The sequence below is a fragment of the Cryptotermes secundus genome, unplaced genomic scaffold (assembly GCF_002891405.2).
Source record: "Cryptotermes secundus unplaced genomic scaffold, Csec_1.0 scaffold213, whole genome shotgun sequence".
NCBI classification, from domain to species: Eukaryota; Metazoa; Arthropoda; class Insecta; order Blattodea; family Kalotermitidae; genus Cryptotermes; species Cryptotermes secundus.
In genome coordinates this window covers 732,391-759,407 of record NW_019731264.1, presented here as the reverse complement: position 1 = coordinate 759,407, position 27,017 = coordinate 732,391, and the positions used below count along the sequence as shown (strand labels likewise).

The following is a 27,017-nucleotide window of genomic DNA, read 5'->3' as shown; positions in this document are numbered from 1 at the left end:
CTTCAAGATTTACGTGGGATTTCTCACACCTTCCCGACAAATACATCTATACCGACTTTAGGCTTTCAAGGTCGTTCATAGTTTATGTTGATCCTGCGCCTTGGTATCTCCACCGTATCGAATTGCAGTGTTGCCGACGTTTCTGAAGTACATTAAGCCTCCATTTTCGCAGCAAGCACTGTGGAGGCTTCGAGATCAGGGTCAATGTAACTTTTAGATCTGCCAGTGCTTCAACACCCGTTTTGGACATTGGAAATTACGTAAGAGAAATTTATCTTTCTGGCTGCTGAGAATTATTTTGAACTAGAATGTGAAGGTAAAAGGTAAAGTTGCTCCTGTATTTAACTAAATAAGCACGACGCCATTAAGATGTATGTGGAAATGGAGGCATAGCTTCACCATTCTTAATTCCGGCATTAAATAGAGGTTAGTAGTCAGCTTCACGCCCCGGCCGCTTTACGCCCGGGAAAACGCCCCGGTATCCATTGGACAGGAGCCTGGGTAGGCGTAAGAGCCAATCTGGAGGCTGTTCAGAATAGAAAAATCTCTTTGCCCCTGTCGGGAATCGAACCCCGACAGTCCAGCCCGTAGATCATCGCTATAATGACTGTATCTCGCCTTTTTTAATAATCTGGTCTTATTCTACATCACTTCCCCCCACCAAAAGAAGCCCAAATTCGTACGTTTCAGAATATTCCTTCTAGTTAGCTAGTTAGTTATTGGAGAGGGTGGGTTTCCCCATGCCCTTAGACCTGTATTTGTCCATTGTGCTTCCCTTTATGATTTCTACCAATCTCTATATCCTACCGGTACTGGTGCTTACCATCAGTCCCGCCCGGCCAGCGAGACCGGCTCTACTAACTGAGAGGTATCTATAATCCTTCCCCCATCTACCAGAGGTATTAGAGACTGCTGTTGGGCGGGAAACGTCCGTAATTTGGCTCAGTGACCTCCTTTGGAGATATGAGGTTCTTTTACGTGCCGTAAAGCTACGACACGGGACCCACGGCTTAAAGTCCCTCCCGTAGGACTTGTTCCCTGAATTTTTCCGCCCTTAAAAATTCGACGACCTCCGCCGGGTATTTGAACCCGCGTACTACGAGTCATGAGGTGGGAACGTTACCTCTAGACTACGGAGGCCGCTAACATTCCTTCTAACACACTGCTGAATGTAATGACAAGCGCCTTGAAGTCCCGCCACCAACAGTACACATGCGCCTAGCGTTTACTTCATCGGAACGTCGATATGCAGAAGATTTAAAAAGCTTCTTGCTCGTATTCAAGAAACTGACCTCTGGAGAGGTAGAAATCAGAGTACAACTGTTAAAAAGAGTTAGACAAGCCTCCCTTAAAAAGGCCAAAAATATATATTATATCAAAGATTAAGAATTGTATAAGTAACCTGCTATTAGTTTTATGGTGGAGATCTACAGGGTTCGTGGCTAAACCTCTACGCGCAATACTATTTTATAGGGATCTGTTCTGCTGTACATATATAAAATATAAAGTCTCGTTCTATAGACCGTAAATGGATGTGCACATGAAGGGTTCTTTATTCTGGGATACAACGCTGTGTAGTCCGTTGACAGCCAACCAAACCGGCTTAATGTTAGACCCTGAAAACGGAGGCCATATTTTCCTCCGAAACTTCGGCTATCAACGGTCTACATGGCGTCATATCCCATAAGATAGAACTGTTCATAACCACCGCTGTGAGAACCTCAAATCCTACACAGTATGTTCTTAATGACCAAACCTATTTGCTTGACTTCTGTTTCATTTGAGGTAAAGGTAAAGCTATCCCTGTAACAGACCGTCGGAGCCCATAGGGTTGTGAGACGTCGAGGCTCCCACCTGGTTCATACATGACGGTGAGGATGTCAGCCTTACGCGCCCTTTAACATCCAGGAAGATTCCTGGTATTCATTTCTGTTAGAGGCTGAGTCGACCCCAGAGCCACACTGGGACTGGAAGGATTAGGTCAACTGAAAAATCCAATGACCTCATCGGGAATCGAACCCGCGACATTCCGGCTTCTAGCACAGTGCCTCAACCAACTAGGCTATCGCGTGCTTTCATTTCATTTAAGGCAATGAAACACAAACACAGACATTCAACTGTTAAACTCGGTCACGAAAGCACATTCCGCATTTCGAAACAAAGCCATGCTCGACCATAAAGTCTGTGATGATGGAGCACTCTGCAACGTAGAGAAATCCTTCGCTCTCTTACAGATTTATATACTGCTGTTATTTGTTGTTAATTATAAATTTCCTAAAATTAGTAATTTAAAAGTAATAGACTTAATTACCATTCATTATGTACAATGACAACCAGTCATTTACAAAACGGTGTAGAGGCAACTCTGAATACACAATATAATATAGCTGTAATGAATCTACCATCGCAACAAACCTTTACAAAGGATCTTCAAATCACTAAATCCATCATTGCGTTCCATACCTCTCTACCAACTGATAACCGTGTCTGATCAGAAATGTTTTTTTTTTAATTTTTTATTGCGAAAAATAATTGTAAACAAAAAAAAACTAGGCAATGCCCATCCGGCCCTGTGAAGCACACTCTTATATGCAGCTGCCATCTAGGCGACGCAATCGCAACTACAAAACGCCAATATCAACAAGCTTCATATGAGAACACCGTAAAAAACAGAATATTACAGGCAAAACCAGAAACTACAATGAAAAATTTACGCTCCAAAACGAACCGAAGCTCAAAATGTACTGAGCCAAGCACTAAAAAGCAGTTCACCATCTCGCGACACACCAAATCATATATTTTTATAAAGATGCATATGTATGTAGGCACTGCGTATATCCCTATTCTGTTTCATGCTTAGTTGTGAGTTTCGTTTACATGCGGGTGCTCTTTTGGTAGTATGCATTGCGTTCCGCAGAAAAAATTGACTGACAATCTATATCGAACACGAAACCGGACTACAAAAAAANAAAAAAAAAAAAAAAGACAAAAAAGTCAGATATTAAAATTAAGAACTGTCATTCTCAAAACATAATCGAGAAAAATAATGAGGCAGAAACAATCTGACAAAACACGACAGAACAGGACAATGAGATGGCAAAACAGGGCTAAGAGCACTCTCATTGGTATTATCACTTTGTGAACTATTGTGAAGGTAAGAGGTAAAGACGCCCCTGTGTTGAAGTAATTAAGCACTCTGCCATGAAGGTGTATGGGAAATGGATGTAGAGATCCACATTTTCTTGAACTCGGCACTAGCCGATGTGCGTGGTCAGCTTCACCCCCGGGGAAAAAGCCCCCAGTACCACATGGAGAGGAAGTAGGGTGGATCCCAGAGCCGGTCTGAACGACATGGAGGAGAGAAAATTCTACCGGAATTCGAACTCTGACCCCTTGGTCGTCCAGCCGGTAGCCAGTCTCTATACCGAATACGCTATCCCAGATCCGAACTACTGTGAAACGTGACAAAGAAGAATGCGAATTCAAAATGTAGCGGGACACCAGTTAAATAACACTGGATTAGTGGGTTTAACATTGGCTCAGCTGCATCGGTTAGTGCTACAGTCTACAAAAGAAGTCATCATTAACGAAGAAAAATACTGTCACGTGTAGGAGTGACTATAGACGAGGTTTGGATCGGTAAACGGATTTACTGCACACTTATACATACAGCTCGTGACTACAACTAACTATAGCGCTATTGCTCAGTCACACGCTTTACACTTCACTAGAGCACGCACTGAAAGTCTTGTCAGGCTACTGTGTCTCTCAGTCTTCTGACGAGGGCTTCCATCGGCGGAGGTTCCCTTCCTCTGGGTTCCGTACTGTCCCCGGCCTCAGCTACAGCAACTCCCGACTATAACCGACAGAGCAAGGACAACGTAGAAAACATCGCCTCCCATTATTGTTGTATCCAACAGTTGCGTTCGCGGAAATGTGCTTGTCTTTGTAGCCGTAACTTAGCAACGGCATTTGTGTACTTGCTTATTTCGCGGTCGTTGCCTAGAAACATGCAACAAATGTTATGGTTCTCGAGTACTTCAACCATAGTTGCTATTCTTTAGGCCACAGTATTACCAGCGGCCGTAAAAGTTTGTCAGTCTCAATATCCCCAAAAAGGTAGGTCGACAAAAGTGGCAGACTCTCTGAGTAGATCTACCAATCACTATAAAGTACTTCATGACTGTTAGCTTCAACGATGCTTCTGTTTCCATGAACTCAGAAGGTCGCATGGGTATCACAGTATTACTAAGGCCAAAAATTATCAAGACGGAGACACTTCAAATGCAGTGACATCAATTTGTGCTTAAAGTATTGCCATCTATAGTTGAATCGGGGGACACATACAGACACCGTGTTCCAGGGAAATCCTAAAATGTCTAGTAATACTACATTACGGCTACGAAAAATGAACCGACATCCCACCGCATTAAGATCCAGTTCGTCGTTTCCGGAATTCAAGAAACATTTATTCAAGTGTTTCCTGTATAGTTTTGTAGGCCTGTGTTTGTCTTAGACCTACAGGGCGCCAACTGCACAACAAACACTGCCTCCTGATACTGTCTATCTATCTCTATCTCTCTATGGCTCTACAGCCTTTTTGTTGGACCTTGGTAGCTTATTCAATTTCTTAATCCTATACAAAGTCGGTAGAACTCCTTGGACGGGGAATCAGTCAGTAGCAAGGCCTCTGCCTACACACAGAACAAAAACAGAATAAACGCATAGACACCCATGCCTCAAGTGGGACTAGAACCCACGATCCAGGCGTTCGAGCGAGCGAAGAAAGTTCGAGCCTTCGAAGCGCAGCCACTGTGATCGGCGCCTCCAGATCCACTGTAAAATAATCACATGACACTGCTCGATTTGTTTTGTAGTGCAATGTATCAAAGCTTTGTCAGTACATCCACCCTTGAAGTTCTGACAACAAAGTGAAGGAGATACCCAGTTTGATCTGCATTATATGCCGTTTGTGTACTGAGACGGGATGCTATTCATAGTGGCATACGTGTGTACACTCTCAGTGCATTCATTTGTCTTATTCTTGATTTCCTTAACGCCTCTCGTTACATGGCGCAGAAAACTCGTACAATTTGAAAACTCTAAGTGGTTTGTAAGATCTGAGGTTCTCACAGCAGTGGTTGTGAAGAGATCTAGTGTAGGATCTGAGGTTCTCACAGCGGTGGTTGTGAAGAGATCTAGTGTAGGATCTGAGGTTCTCACAGCGGTGGTTGTTAAGAGATCTAGTGCAGGATCTGAGGTTCTCACATCGGTGGTTGTGAAGAGATCTAGTGTAGGATCTGAGGTTCTCACAGCGGTGGTTGTGAAGAGATCTAGTGTAGGATCTGAGGTTCTCACAGCGGTGGTTGTGAAGAGATCTAGTGTAGGATCTGAGGTTCTCACAGCGGTGGTTGTGAAGAGATCTAGTGTAGGATCTGAGGTTCTCACAGCGGTGGTTGTGAAGAGATCTAGTGTAGGATCTGAGGTTCTCACAGCGGTGGTTGTTAAGAGATCTAGTGTAGGATCTGAGGTTCTCACAGCGGTGGTTATGAAGAGCTCTAGTGTAGGATCTGAGGTTCTCATAGCGGTGGTTGTGAAGAGTTCAATCTTCTGGGATATAACGTGGTGTAGTCCGCTAAAAGTCAACCAATATTTCGGAGGAACATGTCGCCTCTGCCTTCACGGTCGAACAATAACCGAAGCAAGAAAACAGCGTGAAAGTAGGTGGCATCTGTGAGAAGGCGGATGAAAATATTAACTTCACACCTACTTTCGTCGTCAATAATCAGTTTACTTTGTTCTAGGCTTCTCAGGTTGGTGATTAAATAGAAAAGGCATTTATTACAAATACTCGAGAAATCTAGTAACACCAGAGAGCAAGAGAGATCTGATTAATTTAATGTAACATACTGGCATTTGTCTGAAAGGACAAAAAATAACGACAAACATGAAAATATGTGGAACGCAGGTCGAGATTTGAAGTCGGTATGTCCCAAATGTTGGGGGCACGTGCTAGCGCAGTTCGTTGAGGCACTACGGTACAAGACGGCAGATCGCAGGTTCGATTCCCGATGAGATCATTGGATTTTTCAATTGAACCGATCCTTCCAGCCGCACTATGGCCCTGGGGTCGACAGAACCTCTAATAGAAATGAGTACCAGGAATCTTCTTGGGGGGTAAATTGCGGCCAACGCGTAAGGCTGACAACCTCATGGCCATCTGCGAGCCAATTGTCTAGAAAATGTGGAAGCCTCAACGTCTCACAACCCTATGGCCCTCCACGGGCTGGTACAGGGATAGCTCTCCCCTTTTTATCCCAAATGTTACGCAGAATGTTAGCGAATAAACAGCTCCTACATACGAGGAAAAATACAGTTGGCTTGAATAGTCATCCCAATTGTCAGGTATGGGCCGACAAGCACAAATCACTTTCGTGGCGCCATCTCTCTTTAACAGATGTGCGGCAGGCATTACATAATGGTCCAAGGTCGTAACGTCTGGGAAACACAGTCACGCGGATTGTTCCAATAGCGGTAAAAGTTAAAAAAAAATGCCAAGGTGGCCAAGCGCAGACCGAACGTAATCAGAAGTAGCTTAAGGTTACCCCTACGGCTCACCAGTAGGCGTGTCTGTCCCCCCACCCCACCCCTTATTTCAACTTTTGAACCAACTAAGCGATCATCATAAAACTGGGCACTAACGCTATGCCACTGGAGGTCATCTAACGTCGTACAATCAGTAACACCAACATGAGGGAAGCGCGAATGTGTGAGATGGGAGTATAATTACAAAAATCCATTTTAGTGCCCTGAAATGATGTGTGGTAGTAGATCTTGGTAAAATATGCAAGTTTGATAAGGTACTTTTTTCTAAACGTAAAATAACATGGCGGCAGTGCGAAAAATTTATTTGGCCTTTGGTTTGATGGCGATAATTATTGAAGCATTATAGTCAGGCGTGTCAAATGTGTTACAGAGATAGAGCATAAATATACCTACACATCAGATATGATATAATGTTTCTAAGACAGCAACGATACAAAATCATTTATTATATCCAGTGGCCACCGTTTTCTCAATTTGCGCTAACATGTGTTCAACTCAGGCTGATAACAATTCTCGGAAATCGCGGTTGCGTTGCGGTTGCCAGTTTCCTTGGTGTGCCCTCGGCCTAAGGGTCCCCATACACACACAGTTTGGCCTCCAGTTCGGCCTACACAGTTGAAGACTGAAAGGCAAAACTGACGTGTGTGGTGCGGCCGGCAGGCCAATCGTTTGGACTGTTGGCCTGTGGGAAACCCGTCAGTTCTGCCTGCAGGACCGTAGCACGTGACGTGTGTGACTCAACATTATAGGCTGGAAGACCGTGGCTGTGGCATGAAGCCTGCCGCTTTATCTGCGCGTGAATGGGGAGGAAAGGGAGGGGGTAAACTGTCACAGTTTTGCCTATAAGGTCGATCGGAAGGCCAAACTGTGTGTGTATGAGGGGCCTAAGAGTCCCGCTCACAGCTGGTTGCACCGTTTTCACTAAGATGACTAAGCGCTGTAAGCCACATAAGTTACAATTTGTACACATCAATACAAACGTACAAGAGGTAGCATATTTATCGGAGACTTGATCGCCGGCAAAATTCGCCACACACACACACACACACACACCGGCTTGCCGGACTTTGAACCTCCCGGCGTGTCTCTATGTCTGCGAGCAATACACTACTACGTGAATAGTCCAACGGCGTATCAATGGAAAGTTTCGGCATGGAAGAAATTTGTTTGCACAGCTATATATGCTATATATGACGATTCAGGCTTCGCTGTATCCACCTCCAGGCAGAATGTAAGGGTATCTGTTCAGGACAGACTTGGTTCACATCGTTAGGAACCGCAGTTCCCACACGGTCTGCCTCAGAGACAAGCGACAGGTTCCGCACAGTGCCTAGCAACGGCAGTACGTCCAATACACTAATCGTCCTGTGTTTACAGATTTATCCAGACAACGTAAAACGAGCTGAAAATTTTCGCGATAGTTCTAGACCAAGCCTTCAGAACCACAAATAATTCGAATTATAACAATTAAAACTTCAATTTCACATTCGGGTGGTTCTTGTTCAAATCTCTGACGCGGAAGACTAACTTAACAAGAGAGTTATCACGGGTTTCCTCATTCCTACATGCAAACGTGAGGACCGTCTTGTTCAAAGTCTTTTGTAAATTGTAAACTGTATTGTAAATTTCGGCATTTCTTCGAAAACATGTACGCTACGCGCTGTTGTGCCTCATCGGGTACGCTGATCTCAAAAACTAGTACCGTGCACATTTTCTTAGTTACCCTCTATTTTTTGTGTAAGCCATATGAACATACATAGCACTCCTTATGTAATTTGTAATAAGAACATTATTTAAATGGGACTAAATTGTATTCCCTAATAAAACATTCTCACATTATGGCTAACAGAAAATTTAAAAGGCTGTTTTGACTCAGAATTCAAAACATAATAACTAACTTCATGAACCTGAGCCCTTCTTGAGAAGCCACCAGTTGTGCAGCTACTCAAGAACTTCCCAGCATTTTATGGAACTCGAAGGTTCATTACCGTGTTCACAAGAGCCCTCCACTGGTCCCTATCCTAAGCCACATCAATTTAGTCCGTACCACCCCATCCTATCTCTCTAAGATCCATTTGAATATTACCCAACCACCTACATACTCGTCTTCCTAGTGGTCTCTTTCCTTCTGGCTTTCCAACCAGCATCCTACATGCAATCGTCTTTGTCCCCATTTGTGCTACATGCCCTGTCCATCGAATCCTCCGTGACTTGATCATTCCAATTGCACTTGGCGAGGAGTACAAGTTATGAAGCTCCTCAATATGCAGTTTTCTTCAACCTCCTGTCAGTTGATCTTTTTTCGGTCAAAATATTCACCTCAACACCCTGTTCTCAAACACCCTCAGTATATGTTCCTCCCTTAATGTCAGAGACAAAGTTTCACACGCGTAAAAAACCACAGGCAAAACATAATACTAAGCATAATTTAGTTTTGGAACCAGCATTACAGAACGAATTTATGAGTTTAGTTTCCATTTACGTCTACCACAATCACCTCCTTATCCTTCCTCATACCTTCAACCCCCCCCTCCCAATCTCGTGACTGGCGAAGTCAAAAAGGATGTTATTATATATTTATTACTGTTATTACAGGCATTAATTATACTGTTTACTCGCATTTTTAGATAAAATGGCTGTAATATTAATCGCGAAACATTGCTTAGGGCAGCCAAATTGTTTTCTTCATTAATGAATTAACTGAATGCAGTAACAGGTAAAGTTGTCTCTGTGCTTAATTAATTACGCGCCGTCTGCCCTATACTCCACAGGAAGATTGCTGGTACTCATTTCTGTTAGAGGCTGAGTCGACCCCAGGGTCATAATACGCCTAGAAGGATTAGGTAAATTGAAAAATTCAATGACTTCATCGAGAATCGAAACTGGCTCCATTTATTTTTATTTTAGTATTGCTTCTGACGTTATTCTACGTGGCCTGCCTCTCCATAATAATGAACTCCGAAGTCTGTTCGAGCCACATCTGCACCGTTTTCAACAAACAAACAAACAAACAATCAGCAACACTGAAACTTTCCACTACCTTGATGAGGGGAAGACACTTAGTTTCTACGCGTATACCGGGTCGAATGGTTTGGACATACGCACGTATTTATGTCGGGAGTAACTCGCTAACACCCGTCGATTTGGCGCTGAACACGAAACAGGCACAATGTCTGTGCTTGAAACCGGATGTACTGGGTGGCAGCACTTATCTGTACACTTCCAGATAAGGCTGAAGGGCCTACAGAACTACCCACCCCACTACTACTACTAGTACGCATTGCTGACTTCAGACAACGAACAGTTCCGATGGATGAATCTTGTTAATGGCATAGCCTACAATCGACACTCAAGGGAAATTCCGGTCACCGCTTCTTGTTACGAACCAAAGGGCCACTACTACACTCATGAAGATTACAAAACAGAGAAATGGCAGTTCCGTTTCCATGGGCACAACTGTCATAACAACAGGTGGTACCAGGTCAATGGTGTCATAATTAGGAGGTCGTTACCACAGCAACGCATAAATCAAGCTCAAGCGACGGTTCCGAAGCATCAGAACATCATCTGTCTGTACCAAAGGTTGGCAAAATGCGGACCGCGGAGATGTTCAGATCTTGAGAGTAACAGAGAACCCTAACACCAATACCCACGTCGTGCGGTTTCGCACAGTACTCTTTAGAACAAACTCCTGAAGACCCACAGCCGCCTAGAAGGGTTTATTTTGGAGATATTTCGTCTAACTGATGCCTGAATTCTTGGTTCCTGCCTCAAAGTACACACAATGAAACGCCATTAAGAATATCCGTCTTTTGAGTGTTCCGGAAAAGTTTTGCTATTCTGGGACCCAACTGCGATAAGCGGTTCCATTGCCAAGACGGAACAGCGCGCCGTCTGGTTACAGACAGATGACACTGCCTCCAGACAGTCGCCAGTATAAAGAATATGCGGTCGCGAACAGCCGAAAAGGGTTTGGCGTAGGACTAACAAACTCCTATAGTAAAAACTAGCATCGGTTACAGCAGACCACAAAACCGCTAAATGGCGTCAACACTCTCGTGGTTTGACCACATGGACCAGCAAGATTGCAGCAATTTCTTCATCACCTCAACAGCGTCAGACCTACCATGAAATTCACAACTTAAGTTGTGAACGTCCGTTCTTGGACGTCTTGGTCATGAAGAGGGGTTCTAAATTGGCCACGAAAGTGTTCAGAAACCCTGCTCTGCACTGCGAGCCCAACCACCCACATCACACGAAAAGGGAAATCGTTCATACTTCCGTGAGTCGAGCCAAGGCCATACGTCAGAATCAGGATTTCACCAAGGAAATTAGCAACATAAGACACGATCTGTTACTTAATGAATATCCAAAAGAATTCGTTGACTCTGTAATGGAGCCACTGAGAAGCAACCTCCCTTCTTCAGATACAATATACCAGGGCATGGTCATTATCCCACATGTCAAGGGAATAGCTGAGAAACTGGGACACACTGGAAACCGTTTTAATGTCAGGACCATTTCAAAAATAAACAAACACCCCGTGGAACACTGATGAAAACTGAACCGGTTAGAGATATCCAGCAGACGAAGCAGTGTGTATATAATATCCCATGTGATTGTGGTAGATGTTACATATGCAAATGAGGCAGACCGTTAGAAGTACGCATTAGGGAGCACAAATATAATATGGCCCAAGGCCTGCTTGAAAATCAAAATCAGCCCAACATGCATATGAGGAAGGACACAAAATATCTTGGAATGAACCAAAGGTCTTGCAGATTGAGCCCAACACCGCATACAGGAAATACAAGGAAGCAGTCCACATGTCTCTGCTGGACCATCCGATCAGCCAACCCAGCTTGGACATCTCTCCCGTCTGGACTCATATTATCGCAGCATCAAAAAACTGCAACTTCATCCAGTGTACATTACGTGTGATAATTGGTTCTTTTATGTTGGTACCATACAGAGAATTTGTCTCTTTAGTGGTGACTTCCATGCTGATGGTACTCTGATTTCAACAATAGCCGTGAAATGGTGCATGGACATAGGTGTTAGGCCTAATGTGTGTGTGGAGTTCTTTATGTTATTAACCTCTGTCCTAACTCTCGCAGATGGTCTATGCTGTGCTTGGTTTATATACATCTCGTCAGAGAGGACCCCAAAGGGGTCTTTTATTCCAAGACAGACTGGCCGAATGACCTTCGGTCGTTAACATACACGTACTTTGACTAGTGTCCGGAGATAGGGACTAGCTCTATCGACTTGGCCAAACTAAGTAGGTTCCACCTGGAGCCGGAGATGGAATCATCTCCGAAACGTGTTTTAAATTGAAAGAGGACGATGGATATTGTCCAGGCACAATAATTATAAAAACTAGCACTTAACGAAATATTACACAGGACCTCAGACGGGTTATTTGAAACGACGTAAGCAACAAAGCAGGTGCATATGGGAGGCTAATATTAAAATGAATCATATAGAGAAAAGGCATGAGGGTGTGGACTGAAGAAACTTGGTTCAGGACACGAGGCAGTGGCGGACTCTTGTGAACACAATAATGCTCCTCGGGTTCGATAAAAAGAGGACAGTTTTGACCACGTGAGCGACTATCAGCTCCTCAAAAATGACTTTGTTCCTTGGAGTTGGTTATTTTGGGAACCAAATGGAACTCATAAACAGACTGTGGGCAACATGCCTAGTTACTGGACGTTAGAACTGGTAGCACAGATAATCACAACTGACCTCTAAAGAGTTCATGTTTGACGTATGAAGTTGGTGTGCCAGGCTGTCAAAACCTTTATATTGATCGCTGGGGTGACCTAGCAGCAATTTCCGTATCCGCGGTCAGGGACACACAAAAAAAACACCACTGTACTGGCCATTCATGAACACGCCCCACAGTATCCACTTCGGAACACATGAACACGAACATGGCTACTGGGTGCGGAAAGTAAAAAACGATCCACGAAATTGTGAACGTTACTTAACACACGTCAACTTACTTACTTACTCCCTCATGGATTTAGCGGCCTCCGTAGCCTAGGGGTAACGTTCCCACCTCATACGCGGGTTCAAACCCGGCGGAATTTTTAAGGGCGGAAATAATCAGGGAACAAGTCCTCCGGGAGGGACTTTAAGCCGTGGGTCCCGTGTCGTAGATTTACGGCACGTAAAAGATCCTCATGTCTCTAGGAGACCCCTGAGCAAAATTAGGCAAGTTTCCCGCCTCTGGTAGATGGGGGAAGTATCGAGGTACCGAGGGCCGACCTCGTTGGCTGAACGGGGCTGATAGCACGCACCAGTACCGGTAGGGTATGGCGACTGGTAGAATATCAAAGGGGGACGTACAATAGACTATTAGTCGCGGTGCATGGGGAAACCAACCCCCTCCAATAATAATAATAATAATAATAATACTCATGGATTTGAGCCCTTCTTGAGAAGCCGCCAATTGCGCAGCTACTCAAGAACTTCCCAGCATTTTATGGAACCCGAAGGATCATTACCGCGTTCACAAGAGCCCTCCACTGGTCCCTATCCTTAGCCAGATCGATCCAGTCCATACCACTTTAAGATCCAAATTAATCCCAGCTACATCTTGAACTTCCTAGTGGTCTCTTTCCTTCCGGCTTTCTCATCAATATGCTATATGCATTCCTCTTCTCCCCCATTCGTGCTACATGCCCTGCCCATCTCATCCTCCTTGACTTCACTCTAATTATACTTCGTGAAGAGTACAAGTTATGAAGCTCCTCATTATGTAGTTTTCTCCAGTCTCCCGTAACTTCATCTGCCTTCGATCCAAGAAATCAAATACTTAAAACTCTCTCACTGTACGTGCACTTTATATTCTTGTTCATTTTCGGACAGCCTTTGTTCTGATACAGTAGTACAGCGGCATGGCGTTACTTCCCACGCAACAAAAACATATCCGAGGTCCAACTGAGCTGTAGGCAACTTCGTTAAATATGTCACGGCCTATATAATATTACCGACGAAAAGCATGACGGGACGAAACGCTGCAGTTACTATTCAACAAACGTCACTGATTCAACCGTCTTATGTGCAACTCGTCTTTCTAAAACTTATTTAAAAGTTGTGTGATGGGGAGAAACTTTTAAATAAGGTTTAGAGAGACGCGCCGCACATAAGACGGTTGAATCAGTGACATCTGTTGAATATCAAGTGATGTGCAATAGGATGCTACAATATTCTGGAGTTAGTTTCAAATTTTTAACTAAAGTCGAATTATTTACTAAAATGAAATTATTCACAGAAACAGATAATTTAATTGTATAATTATTATGCGTGCTCTGCATGATGTGCATGAAAGGAACGCACATGGGGTTGGCTGTGCCTGTCCGTCCGCATGTTTCAACTCCAGAGCATCTAGACAGAATGTGACTAAATCTGGCATAGGCAATATACGGCATTCGAGGGTGCCGCAAACTCTTTACCTTATGATTTCATACAACACCAACATGACGGACATACGAACTTGTGAGGTGGGAAAAACACTAGCGACATTTAAGATACCGTAACCAAACTCCGACATCTCTGTCTTCCAGCCCGCAGCCAACCGCTACACTGACTGCGCTATCCCGGCTCAATCTATTACGTACGTGGGTGCCACAAATTTTTCATGTGGATATTTTATATCACATAAAATACAAATTACAGTTACTACACCATTACGGACACGCATCCACAGTCAGAACTGGAATCCTGCAGGACCAGTCAGTACAGAAATGGGGATTTGGTTTCACACGACTGGCTATCCTACCGACTTGCTAAAACAGAAGTCATATATGATACTTTGCCACGACTGTCGAAGAGTCGCATTGTTTTACTGATACAATTCACAAAAGATATCGTAGCAAAGAATTCACGGGCTCCTGATATGTGACACAGACTGTAGCAGACATTTTGCTGCCCAAGCACACGCCTGCAGCCTTTATGCCCGAATTCTTGCGCAGAAAACACTAGCATAGGGCTCGCATACTGACAGATCGGTCAGGGCTCGGCTGTCGCCAACACCATTCAAAACTACCCTTATCACCAAATCACCAATTGCCTTGTGAGACCAAAATTTCCTCGGGATAGTTGTCCCTCTTATACGTTAATTAAGTACCACGCCACGAAGACGTATCGTGGAGTGGAGGTATACTTCCACTATTCTTAACATTGGCATGAAATGGAGACCAGTGGTCAGTTTCACGCCCCGGCCGCTTTATCCCGGAGTAAGAACTCTCAGTACTCATTCGATAGGAGGCTGGGTGGGCCCCAGTGCCGATCTGGACGCCGTGGAGAAAAGAAAAATCCCTTGCCTTTGCCGGGAATCGAACCCCGGCCGTCTAGTCCGCAGCTGTACAGCAACACACGTACACTACCGAACAGAACGGTCGTGAGGCTACGTTCTAGAGTAGTACCGAATCTCTGCCTGGTCACCCGCTATCCTTGCTGAGATTTTTCGTGGTTTTCCGCAGCCCCTCCAGGAAAATGTTGCGATAATACCCCGATTAGGCTACTATCGCGACCTTCCAGATCCATTCCAGTCAGTCACCCCACCATCCAGCACTATACAGTCGCGATAGTGAAAGCGTCCTTAAATAACCAACAAATTTACCAGTCTCGCTTCTATGTACTTGCACCATTACCAATGCGGCTCCACTAACCGAGTCTCAACGATACAACCAGTGCATCCGATGTGGATGAAATGCCGCTACAAACATTTAGGTTAAGCTAAATTTAACTTTTCAAGTTGCAGTTCGTTAGTTTCGTAAGTCGAGCTGGCCACGGGACATGTAACACATAGCAGAGAGGAAGGAAAACCCGAAGGGTAGAGACAACTTTGAAGACCTGAAATTAGGTAGGAATAAAATATTATTTATGGTTTGCTTTACGACGCTGTCAGCAGCCACACTATATAGAGCAAAAATAAAGAATGACTGACGAACTGCAAAGGAATCTGAAAGGAAGCGATCATTACCTAATAGAGGTGAAAAAGGTAAAGCCAATCCTGTAAGAGGCCGTGGAGGCCCATAGAATTGTGAGACGTCAAGACTCCCACATTTTCTCTCGACAATCGCCTCACAGATGGCGGTGATGCTGTCAGCCTTACGTGCCGGCCGCCCTCTATGCTCCAGGAAGATTCCTGGTACTCATTTCTGTCAAAGGCTGTGAAGACCCCGGGACCACAGTGCGGCTGGAAGTATTAGGTCAACTGAAAAATCCAATAACCTCATGGGGAATTGAATCCGCGACCTTCCGGCTTGTAGATAATGCCTCAACCAACTACGTTACCTCGTGCCCCCACCTAACGGAGGTACTATCCCAGAATTTTCATGGAGGCACTGAGGAAAACCACGAAACCCCTCAGTCAGAAAAGAGGGTGTCCTGGGCCAAGACTCAAACCGAGCACTTCCCGAACGCAAGGCTAGAGCTACACCAACACTTTCTGTAAGAAATGTTCATCTGAATCTCAGTGTGGACTCAACTGACCTGGTTCAGGAAACGGCCCAATGGGGTATATCTGAGAACACGGCGACGAACCTTCTGGTTCCACACAAGGAGAGAACATTTTAGCCAGCTGAGAAACTGTCAACCTTTCAAGCAACACCTTGCATCACGTAGTTTTACTAAAGAATCGATTTGAGGCCTTCACATGAAAGGACAGTAGATGTTGACCAATTCGAGCTAATATTAAGTTTGGTCGTCAATTTATGCTATAGATGTTAAATAGCCTCACAATCAGTTCACTCTGCGAAGAGCTATTGTATGCGCAGGAAGGGGGGCTTGCGAGTCATGTGATTAGGCGCCCACGCAACCAAACTCAGTTCACGGAAAATGACGCAACGCAATGTTGCAATGGTACCACAACGCACGTGGATTATTAAACATGGCTCTTTCCGATACACAAAACATCAGACTTCTCAAAGCCTGGAATTTCATCTCCTTTGGCGTTTCCACGGAATGATTTCCTACTGCTTTCCGAACCTGGGCTGCAAATTTGCTCCAGTAATCACGAACATCGTCAAATTCACTGTTCCTCGCTCATACCAAACTTAACTCCATTGAGCTGTGTCCTTGTAAAGCCAACAGTTAGTTGCTCAGCGATCTATGGACCCCAGAAGTTCTTCACCGCGTCTACAAGAACCCGTCGTTGAGCCCTCTCCTGGGCCAAATAAATCCAATCCATACTCTCAACCTATTTACGTGTAATATCCATTTTTGGCCTACTTTCTTAATTTCGAACAAATCTCAAAGAGACTGGTTTAGGCATTAAAAAGTTAACACGGGGGACCGCATAAATTACTTCAGGAAAGCGGGTTAAAAATAAGAAGAGGCGTATGTTGTCACCTTGCTGTCGGTGTATTCCCCCCCCTCCAAGTCCTAAAAGTCGAAACAGTGGAGCCCTATATGTGTCTATGTGTAGTCGCCCTACCGTTGCTAGGCAACATCTCAGTCAAGAACTTCCCGCGCCAACGAATACACACGCAACAATACGATTGTTGTACGCGTCATTTTCTACGTGATCCGCGTCGTATGAAAAAAAAAAAAAAGAAACTTCCTGCAGTGTTATCCTTCCCTCTATGCCTACGTCTTCTCAGGGGTGTTTTCCCATCAGGTTTTCCTGCTACAACTTCTTATGCATTTCTCACCTGTCCCACACTTCTACATTCCCCCTCATCTCACCCTCCTTAATTTAATCATTCTAATGTCTGGAGAAAATCAGCTCTTCATTGCAACAGTTTTCTCCAGTGTCCTGTTTTTACTTACCATCCAGCTCGCTGTTCTAAAGTACCATCGGCGAATGTTATTCCCTTCATGTGACAAACCAAGTTTCAAACCCATGTAACACTACAGGCAAATCAAGATTCTACACTGAATGGCAGTAATTATTCCCTATGCTTGATCTGTTCTTATTTTCTTCACTAGTGTAATTCTAATTTCAAGCTTGGGGGTTGGGCGTGGGGCTAACAACTCCTCACCGTAAAAAAAAAATAAGCTTCTTACGAAAGATCACAAAAAGCCTCAGAACTTAAGAGGAGATTCAGTTCGGGTAATGCTTACTATTATTCAGTCCAGAACCTTTTGTCTTCTCGTCCACTGTCTAAAAATATAAAAATTAGAATATACAAAACTATAATTTTCCCCGTGGTTCTGTATGCGTCTGAAACTTTGTCTCTGACATTAAGGGAAGAACACAGGAGGACGGTGCTTGAGAACAGGGTGCTGCGGAGAATATTTGGACCGAAGAGAGATGAAATGAAGGGAGGTTGGAGAAAACTGCATAATGAGGAGCTTCATAACTTGTACTCTTCGCCAAGCAGAATTAGAATGATCAAATCAAGGAGGATGCCATGGACAGGACATGTAGCATGAAGGGAAGAATACATATTGGACACTGAAGGGAAAGCCAGAAGGAAAGACCCCACTAGGAAGACCAAGACGTAAGTGGATGGACAATATTAAAATGGATCATAGAGAAATAGGACGGGATGGTATGGACTGGTGTGATCTGGCTCAGGATATGGACCAGTGGAGGGCTCTTGTATACACGGTAATGAACCTTCGGATTCAATAAAATGCTGGAAAGTTCTTGAGTAGCTGCACAATTTGCGGCTTCTCAAGAAGGGCTTAGCTCCGTGAGTGAGTGTAACCTAACCTAACTTGCTACTGTTGACTCGTTACTAATAACATCAAATTAGTGCAGTTTACCAGACCTGTATACGCCTGTGAACCAGTTCTGTAACTTCACCTCGTGACATGGACCACACGATATTACAATGTAATGTACATTAAATGTAACTCTTATAATTAATTTATATCACATCAATAATTACAACAATTAATTCAGAACTAGCTCCTAAAAGCTCACAAATAATATTTTGATATTTTAACTTGAATTATATTTGTGAAACCGTATGATCTTCAAGTCTGGCACAATATGCCACATTCCAAATGTGGGCAGCATAGAGATAATGTTCAACAGAAACGAGCCAGGACTATCATACTGTGATCCGCGGGCCGTGTGTTTTAACAGGAACGTATTAGGGAATACCAGATGATCCCGAGAATAGCATTTATCTTCTGCCTTAACCTGTTTCCTTGGCACCCAACTTCCGCTCATAAATGTCAGTGGAAGAAAGGGAAAAGCACTACCAAATAAAACAGCCGGTTTTGTAATTACGTTTGTTTTAGTTAACGGCAGTTTTTTCAGCTGCAGCAATTATACAGCGCCCAACAGGGTGGATACGTATGGCTGAAATGAATGAGGAAGAAATCGAAATGTACAGTCCGGTGGGACTGAGGAAAATGAAGAAAAGCCTGTCAGCTGGCCTCCAGACTCAGAATCAAACCCTGGACTGTCTACGAAACAGGCAGAAGTGCTAATCAGATTATATTACTCTCCTCGCTTGTCCGCTGAAGTTACGGAAAGACAAATTATACAGGTGATTCACTCAGAGGCGGCCCTGAATTAATAATCATAAAACACGCAATAATCTGCCAACGAAAACGAAACTTGGTGAGTGCATATACCTTGGCAGATGTGGAGATAAATGGGATGCAGAACATGTTGTAACTGGTTTACTTCTGCCTGGAAACAAAGGGCAACATAATACTTCCACGTTCTCGAACGTTACAGCCGGCAAGGCAGGAGGAATCACAAACTTAAGAAAAATGACACGAACCGGGCAGACATGCACCAACTCAGTACTGCAAAGTATACAACGTGCTAAGTTTCGTTTACATTGGTAAATTATTGTGCGGTGTATTATTATTAATTCTGGGCCTCCCCCGAGTGAACCATTCAATATAATGATGCTGTATTAACTACGGAGACCATGTCACAGAATGACAAATTATGACTGTGCCTATCGGAGCGAAAATGAACGGCGTCATGCTACTTATTCAGTCGTAACACAACACAGCAGGGCCGATTACAGTGACCGCAAGGTCAAAGGCGTGTAATGTCTTTAACCGCTCGAAGACTGGGACTACGAGTTCGAATCCCACTGAGGGCAATAATGTCTACCCGTGATTTTTCTGTGTGTGGTGTATACGTAGAAACCTTCCGCTGGGCCGATTCTCTCAGTCCAAGTGGTCCTGTTAAATGTCTAAAAGATTCATTAATTCGGAACTGGATGAGCTCAGAAGGCCTATAACGCAAAACTGAAAAAAAAAATGCAACGTGTAGAAGTTATGTGCGCGACTTATAAGACGGGTTTGGATTGGATTCACTGGCACCTTATACATTCACCTTGGGATTCAGTTAATTGCAGCTCTGGCGCTGATCTACAAACTTTATAGTTCACCGTTACACACGCACTAGATTTCTCAGACTTTACTAGTCGTATCCTGGCACCGGATTTATAACCGCCTCACTGTAACTTCAAACCACACATGAAGTCTTCATCGCACGGTATAATTCATGTCTTGTCATTTCTTCTCAATCACTTTCGATTGCCATCTCCAGAACTCGACCGAATTCTCGACAACTAACTCAAGTGACATCCTTTGTCCCTTTATAACACTCGGCACGGATCACGCAGAAAATACAGCCTCTATATTGTTGAAAAGGCTTCTTTACTGATCCGTTCCTAGCAATGGACGCCCTATCGTTCCGCGCGTACGCTTCCGAGGGAATGTGTTAACCGAGTCGTTGCCTAGCAATGGGTCTATACATCACAACAGGATACCCTAGCAGAACTATGCATGTGTTCATTCGAAAACTCGCTTTCGGAAATATTACTTATATATCTCCACAGCGGCTAAGCGACTCTCTTTGTGAACGAGTTCTGACTATATACTATAATCAGAACATTTGCTTCCTGTGGAACCCTAGAAGTGCACCTTATGAACTGTGACCGTCAGTCAAGAGCGCCCTCTAAGTGAAAGGACAAATGGACTCACATCTGCCTTGTTAAAAAGTCTTAAGACTGAAAGCTGCTTCCGTTACACAACCGGTATCACTTACTTTCGAGAACATAACTTCAAACGCTCAAGTAACCTTCAGAACGGTGCCTTTCAGAACAAGTTCCTTGCTATTTTGCATACCTCAACAGCCCTGTTGTTCACTTACTGCGGCCTGTGTACAGATCTATTACTGCACAGCTAACTATATTAAGCATACCACAATCAAAACTCATCACCTACGCCTCTGTTTTGTTAAACGTTTATCACATCGGAAATTGTTTGAAATACAAGTTACGAGAACTCCTACATTGTATATGGTTAACCATTTATGGTTAAATCAATAAAGTTGGACTTCTGCTTACTGTAAAACAATGATTAGCACCCACCATTAAATTCACTGGCTGGTTTTCAGCAGCACCCAAAATAACAAACTTCATCAAAACCTCTTCCCTTGGGTTGCAGATGGGCAGCAAAGGGAACTCGCATTAAGTTCATGCAATGAATTCACACTCAAAAATGAAAGAGGACACTCACTTTCCAAGCGTTGTTTGAGGAGAATGAGGCGTTTTGTTTTAGAAAATTACTGAGTAGTTGATTTACATGCAATGAAGTTATACTGTATTCACCAAGCGGGTTGGCGAAGCGGTAACGCTGTATAGATTTGCATTCTAGAGGTGCTAGGTGCGAACCTTGGCCAGGATACTGACTGTCCTGAGGGATTCTTTGTGGTTTACCTCAGTTCCCCCAGGAAAATCGCTTCCTTCCAAAGCCTTTCCAGTTTTCAAACTATTAACCATCCAACCATTCTTCTACCCTATACAGTCTAGAGAAAGATACTGACAGCATCGTTAAACAATCAAAGAGAAGGAGAGAGTGTGTCTGTTTGTGTCTGATTAACCCTAGAAGTGCAAAAATGTCAAAATTTTCTAACTTCACGCTTTTTTTTCTGGCAGCATGTGATATAGTCAAGAACTGAACCACACAGTCAAGAAACATCTGGAAGCTGTTTCTACTTGTATAAAACTACACAACAACTGCCCGTGAAAGAGGAATATGTCAGAACACCTAAAATGGCAGGCTGGCATTGTATGAATTAAATCCAGCATTTCTAATGTTAACCACATGAAGCGCAGTCCTTCTTCATAAGTTAAAGGGCATCCAATTCTTTTTCAAAACCAGAAGTATATGGACTGAACTTAACAATTCTAGTGTGCACAGACTTCATTGGCGTACATGAACTTCATTAGCGAGTTCACAGATGCAGCATACAGACAGCCAAACAAGACTTGTGTTCATTGCATCCACTTGGTACAAAGAACGTATGACTCTGCATGACGAGGAGAAATAAAATTTATGGAATGCTTCAATGCATTCAAATTCAGGTGACATCAAAAAATTAAAATTGTAATGAGTGTACAGCTTCAACACTTTGCAATGCAATTAAGTCACCATTCATTACAACACTACTGACTTGACAGTCAATATGAATTTTCCACAACTGTCAAAGAATGACAAACCAACCACAGATGTTCCAACAATATAACATTTTCTTTCTAGTCATCATATATCTGTTATGTGCTTGAACTCTTCTTAGATGAAAGCAATGTTAATACCAGAGCATGGGACTGACTAAGATGTGGATGACAGGGGGCTTGATTCCCAGTAGAGGCAGAGACTTTTCTCTATGCCACCACGTCCAGACCAGTTTTTGGGTCCACTTAGCCTTCTATCCATTGGATACCAGAGCTTCCTTCCCTGGGGGTAAAGCAGCTAGGGCATGAAGTTGGCGCCAACTAATGCTGAGACTAAGAAAGCATGAAGCTGTACCTTCACTCCTACATACATCTTTGTGGCGTCATACTTTCCCTACTGGACATGATTCTGAATCGGTTCCATCCACATCACAAACAGTTTCCTTAAGATCTGACCACCGCATGTTGCAGCTGAGTAAATACTTGTAATATTCCTGTTGAAATCTGTGAAGTCCCAAGTTCAATATATGCCAACAGACCGATTATCCTGACTGAGGATTTTCACTGTTATCCTCAGCCCTTCCAGACAAATACGAGAACAGTATCTCAAATCAGGTGACAGTCAGTTGCTTCCAAATCCCTTCTAATTAATCACTCACTAATCATGATATCTTTTGACACTACACAGGCTGAGCTATTAAAAATTTGTTTAATAAAATATAAATAAATACAGATCCACCTTAATGTTATTCTTTCAACTCAGTCTTATCCTCCAAGGGACTGGTTTATCCATCAAAATTCCTTATGCACTCCTTGTCTCCCAATCTGAGCCACATATGAAGAACACCCAAACTTTCCTGTTTCCATCAGACTAACAATACACGGCAATCAGGTGCAAATATTTATTTCATGACATCGTTTCACAGCACTTGACATTTATATTTCTCAATATAAGAAATATATTTCACAACCACAAGCCAGTGTAGGGATTTAAAGTGGCAACTCAACAACACAGTGGTTAGTAGGTGGGGTTCCTATCCTAAGAACATTTAAATAAACTAATTTTATCCCTACAGTAATATGAAATGAGTACCAGGAATTAATTAAATAATTTTCCTGGGGAGTAAAGCGCAGTCTGCGCGTAAGGCTGACAACCTTACCGCCATCTTTGAGCCGATTGTGTAGATAATGTGGGACCCTCAACGTCTCACAACCCTATGGGCCTTCATGGCCTGTTACAGGGATAGCTTTACTTTTTTACTTACTTTAATGAGGATGGAAAAAGCTTCAATGGATTCATGCCTTCGAAGTTAATGATTATTTCACAATCAAATTAAACAACCACTAAAATAATCCTTCTATATATCTTGCTTTCAGGGTTCTGTAAAGAAAATGAGCTAATGTGTATAGATTACTGTTGTCTAGTAAGGCCCTCTTTCATGGACCAGACAGGCTTAAATTGTTGTATTTCACAAACAAGCCTCGCATATACGTGCCAAGAAGCTATAATGTTACTGCTGCTTAAATTGCTGAAGGCAGTGTATTAGACACATTCATCAGTACTTCCTGTATTTGTACTGCAGAGCATGTCAGTGTCAAAAAAATTTTCCATCACTCTTAACAGAAAAATGTAAAGATAAAAATGTAATATGGATTAGGCCACAGGGCAAGCAGGGTGAAATTAAAAAAATGACAACAGCAAACAAACAAATCTTTCATCAATGCTGCTGCCTTACGATAACAGAAAGTGTCATTTGAAAAATTACAACTTATTACTATCATCCTACATATTATAAGCAACTTGGATTGTTAAGCTTAATACTATTTCAGTAATCAGTGCTACTAACATCCTAGATAAAATGAACATCTACAACTCTGGGTGACTTACTTAACAATCCCCCACCCCTGGAAAACAGGGTAATCACATTTCTTGAACATCCATGAAGTGCACTGAATTTCTATCCTAAAGGAAAATGAGTAAATACAAGGTGGTTCAAATATGACCGGGACTGATCTGTGTGTAAACAAGCCGCACTGTGGGTCTGCTTCTACACTGCTATATCCTTTCAATACAACACTGTACAGGGTTATGGATCTTTACCTTCAACTGCCCAATCATCAGTTGGAAAAAATCAGGAATCTGGAATCCTTTCAACACTTCATGGACCTGTTGAACCTGTGGGTACAACTGATCCTAGCCCACCAAGTTCTCATGACATAACATTACACAATACAAACACAAATGGGGCAAAAAACAGCAAAAAGCTCCTATAATCAAATCTCCAGAATTCACTGCAATTGTTAAGACTGAAATGTATTACATAAATGACTATTTGTATTTGCAAATATTCACATACAACAACAATGAAGCAACATTATTGAATAAAATAAAACCAGCAAATAAGAGGAACCTAAAGATGCATGATAACAAAGTCAACTGAAAATGAAGAGTGCGGCTTTTGTGTTGTTAAATATTCTGGCAAAGGATCCAAACACCTTGGTTCCTAGATTCAATACCAAGGAAAGAGAAGAAACTGGTACCTGAAGTCTGTGTTGGGGGTCAAGGCCAACAGCAGAATGTGCATGAAAGACAGAGGTTTTACTGTTTATTCCTATTTTCTTACCAATTCCCAAAAGCAAACATTTTTGTTCTCTTTCTATGTATGATTATATTAATTATGTTAAGAACTGATAAGAAATTCTACAAACTGAAGAGGTGGAGAAAACCTGCTCCAGTGCCTGTCCACCACAAATCCCACATGATCTGATTTAGGATCAAACTTGGGCCACTGCAATGGAAAGTCAGTGAAAGACAATATGAATTATGGCAGAGCAAACTCATTACTTAAGTACCAATTCTCTCTATGTTAAATGTTACATTAAATTATCTCAAAGTTTGGCACCACTGATATACAAATAAAGTAGGATTTGATGTTCTCACAGCGGTTGTTATGAAGAGTTCTATCTTCTGGGAGATAATGCCTTGCAGTCTACTGCAAGTCAACTGATATCTCAAAGTAACATATTCCACTAAAACATCAGCTCATATTCAATGGACTACAAGCACTATATCCCAGCAGACAGAATTCTTGGTATTTTGTATGTTCATGAATGTTTACAATCTATGTACATTTATAATTTCATATTCATAGCTCCAGATAGTTATTTCTGTCAAGCTGAAAACTAAATTATTATTTCTGGACGACATATATGTTGTTGTGTCACATTCTACAAAGGAAATTACCTAAACAAAAGTTGTCTATTTATCAAACATCTACTGTCATGCAAGATTTCAGAGTAGTCACTCCCACTTAACATATCTATGCATACTATGTTGTGATCTGTGATGGGTGGAAAGTGAAATGTACAATTATGTACATGTCCACTAACGGCATAATGTTTGTCAATTTCTTGAAAATCAGTCAACCAATTTAAAATCTAAAAAGGAGATTCAAGTGCCTGTGCACACACACAGTACCATCTCATACATTTGCCCTTTCTCTATAAAATGGAAATTTTGTTAAAAATATGCCAGTATACATCCAAATAATTACAGCAGTGAATACTGGCAAGTATTTATCTTGCAATCATATATAGGGAAACTTTGTGTAGCCATATTAGCTTCTATTTATGTCTGTTACTAATTACATTACATTACATTATTTTAATACTATATCTCAATATCACTCCTCTTCTTCTTACAACACACATCAATTCGAATTGAGAGAAAACTTCACCCAAATACAAGCCAGATGTTGCATTTTGGAAGCATCATATATGTACAATTAAAACAAACGTCGACTAACATAACCCTAATTACAACACGAAATTTGGTAATAATTATTATGTACTTCATTTCCACACTGTAACCTTTAAATTACTTAAACGATAGAAGTGGTTTGGGCAATTATGCTAAAGCAGTACAGTAAAATCATCGATTCAGGACACCGGTAATAATGTAGGTCCCGCCCCCTTTTTAAGTACGATTGTACTTATTTTGCAGGGTAAAGTGTAATCTGTCTACATAACATAAAAAAAGTTTACTCACAAACTCAATCCGGTAGGTTTTTTTTCGATTTGGACTTTAGACCACAATAAAGTTGCATTTAAAAATATTCGAAAAATACTTCGCACCTTAATATACAATACATTACGATTCTGCTAGATGGCAGCACCCGCAAAGGAGAGGAGCCAGACAAATCAGTTGAATTTGTTCCTTTAGGAACACAATTGACGGGGCAAGCCCTTAATAGGGCAGATAGTTCTGCACTGATATCGCAGAACGTCGAAGTATGAAGTTCACTACGTACCAATATAAAACTGTAGCGCACAAAAGCAACCATCTATATCCTCTCTTAGAGCTGTCCAACATAAAACCGTGTCTGAAAGCTGTAGCCTAATTGTTGTAGTGTATTCACCTAACATGATTTTATTTGGAGTAACAGCTAACAGAACATAAAATCATTATCTACATCTCATTAAATAAGCATTCACTGTTACTCATTCCGGTTCATCCAGAGACCCTCTTGTCTGTATACGAAAGACTAAAGACAGCAGGAAAATGGTTATGCTTCTGGGTTGTCTTCAACTTCCATCGTTGATCAAATTACGAGGAATGATTTTCTATACATAGCGAAGAGCAAATTCTTAAAAAAAAAAAAACTTATAATTAAGTCAATTTAGGATCTTCATGTTATGTTATGTCTGATTATGTTGGTTAGGTACGGTTGGGTTGACTTATATTATGGTCGGTTACCGTGAAACATGCATTGAGTATTCAGTTGTGTGTTCACATCCGCCTACACCTTTCTGTAATAGTATACAGTTATCGAAATTTGCTGACAGTGCGAAGTTCGTAGTTGGTCGGAACTCGAAAGCCGATACCACTTATATTTAAAGTGGCGAGATTCAGTTCGGACTTAAATGTGGGGGGAGCACGTAATTAGTATCTAGCTGCAGACAGAATGTTCTGTTTTCATGAAGAAATGTTCTAGACACCGAATTACAGTAACT

The 27,017-nt window shown here is 42.4% G+C and overlaps 1 protein-coding gene across 2 annotated transcripts in view; it reads right to left on the bottom strand.

The window, feature by feature from the left end:
• The window catches only part of LOC111866761 (steroid hormone receptor ERR1), a 183,547-nt gene extending 157,381 nt beyond the window's left edge, over positions 1-26,166 (bottom strand). For both annotated transcript variants that reach the window (XM_023856002.2, XM_023856003.2), the window contains exon 1: positions 26,053-26,166. The gene's annotated coding sequence lies outside the window, so the exon portion shown is untranslated. The remainder of the gene's footprint in view (positions 1-26,052) is intronic.
• Positions 26,167-27,017: the final 851 nt, after the last annotated feature.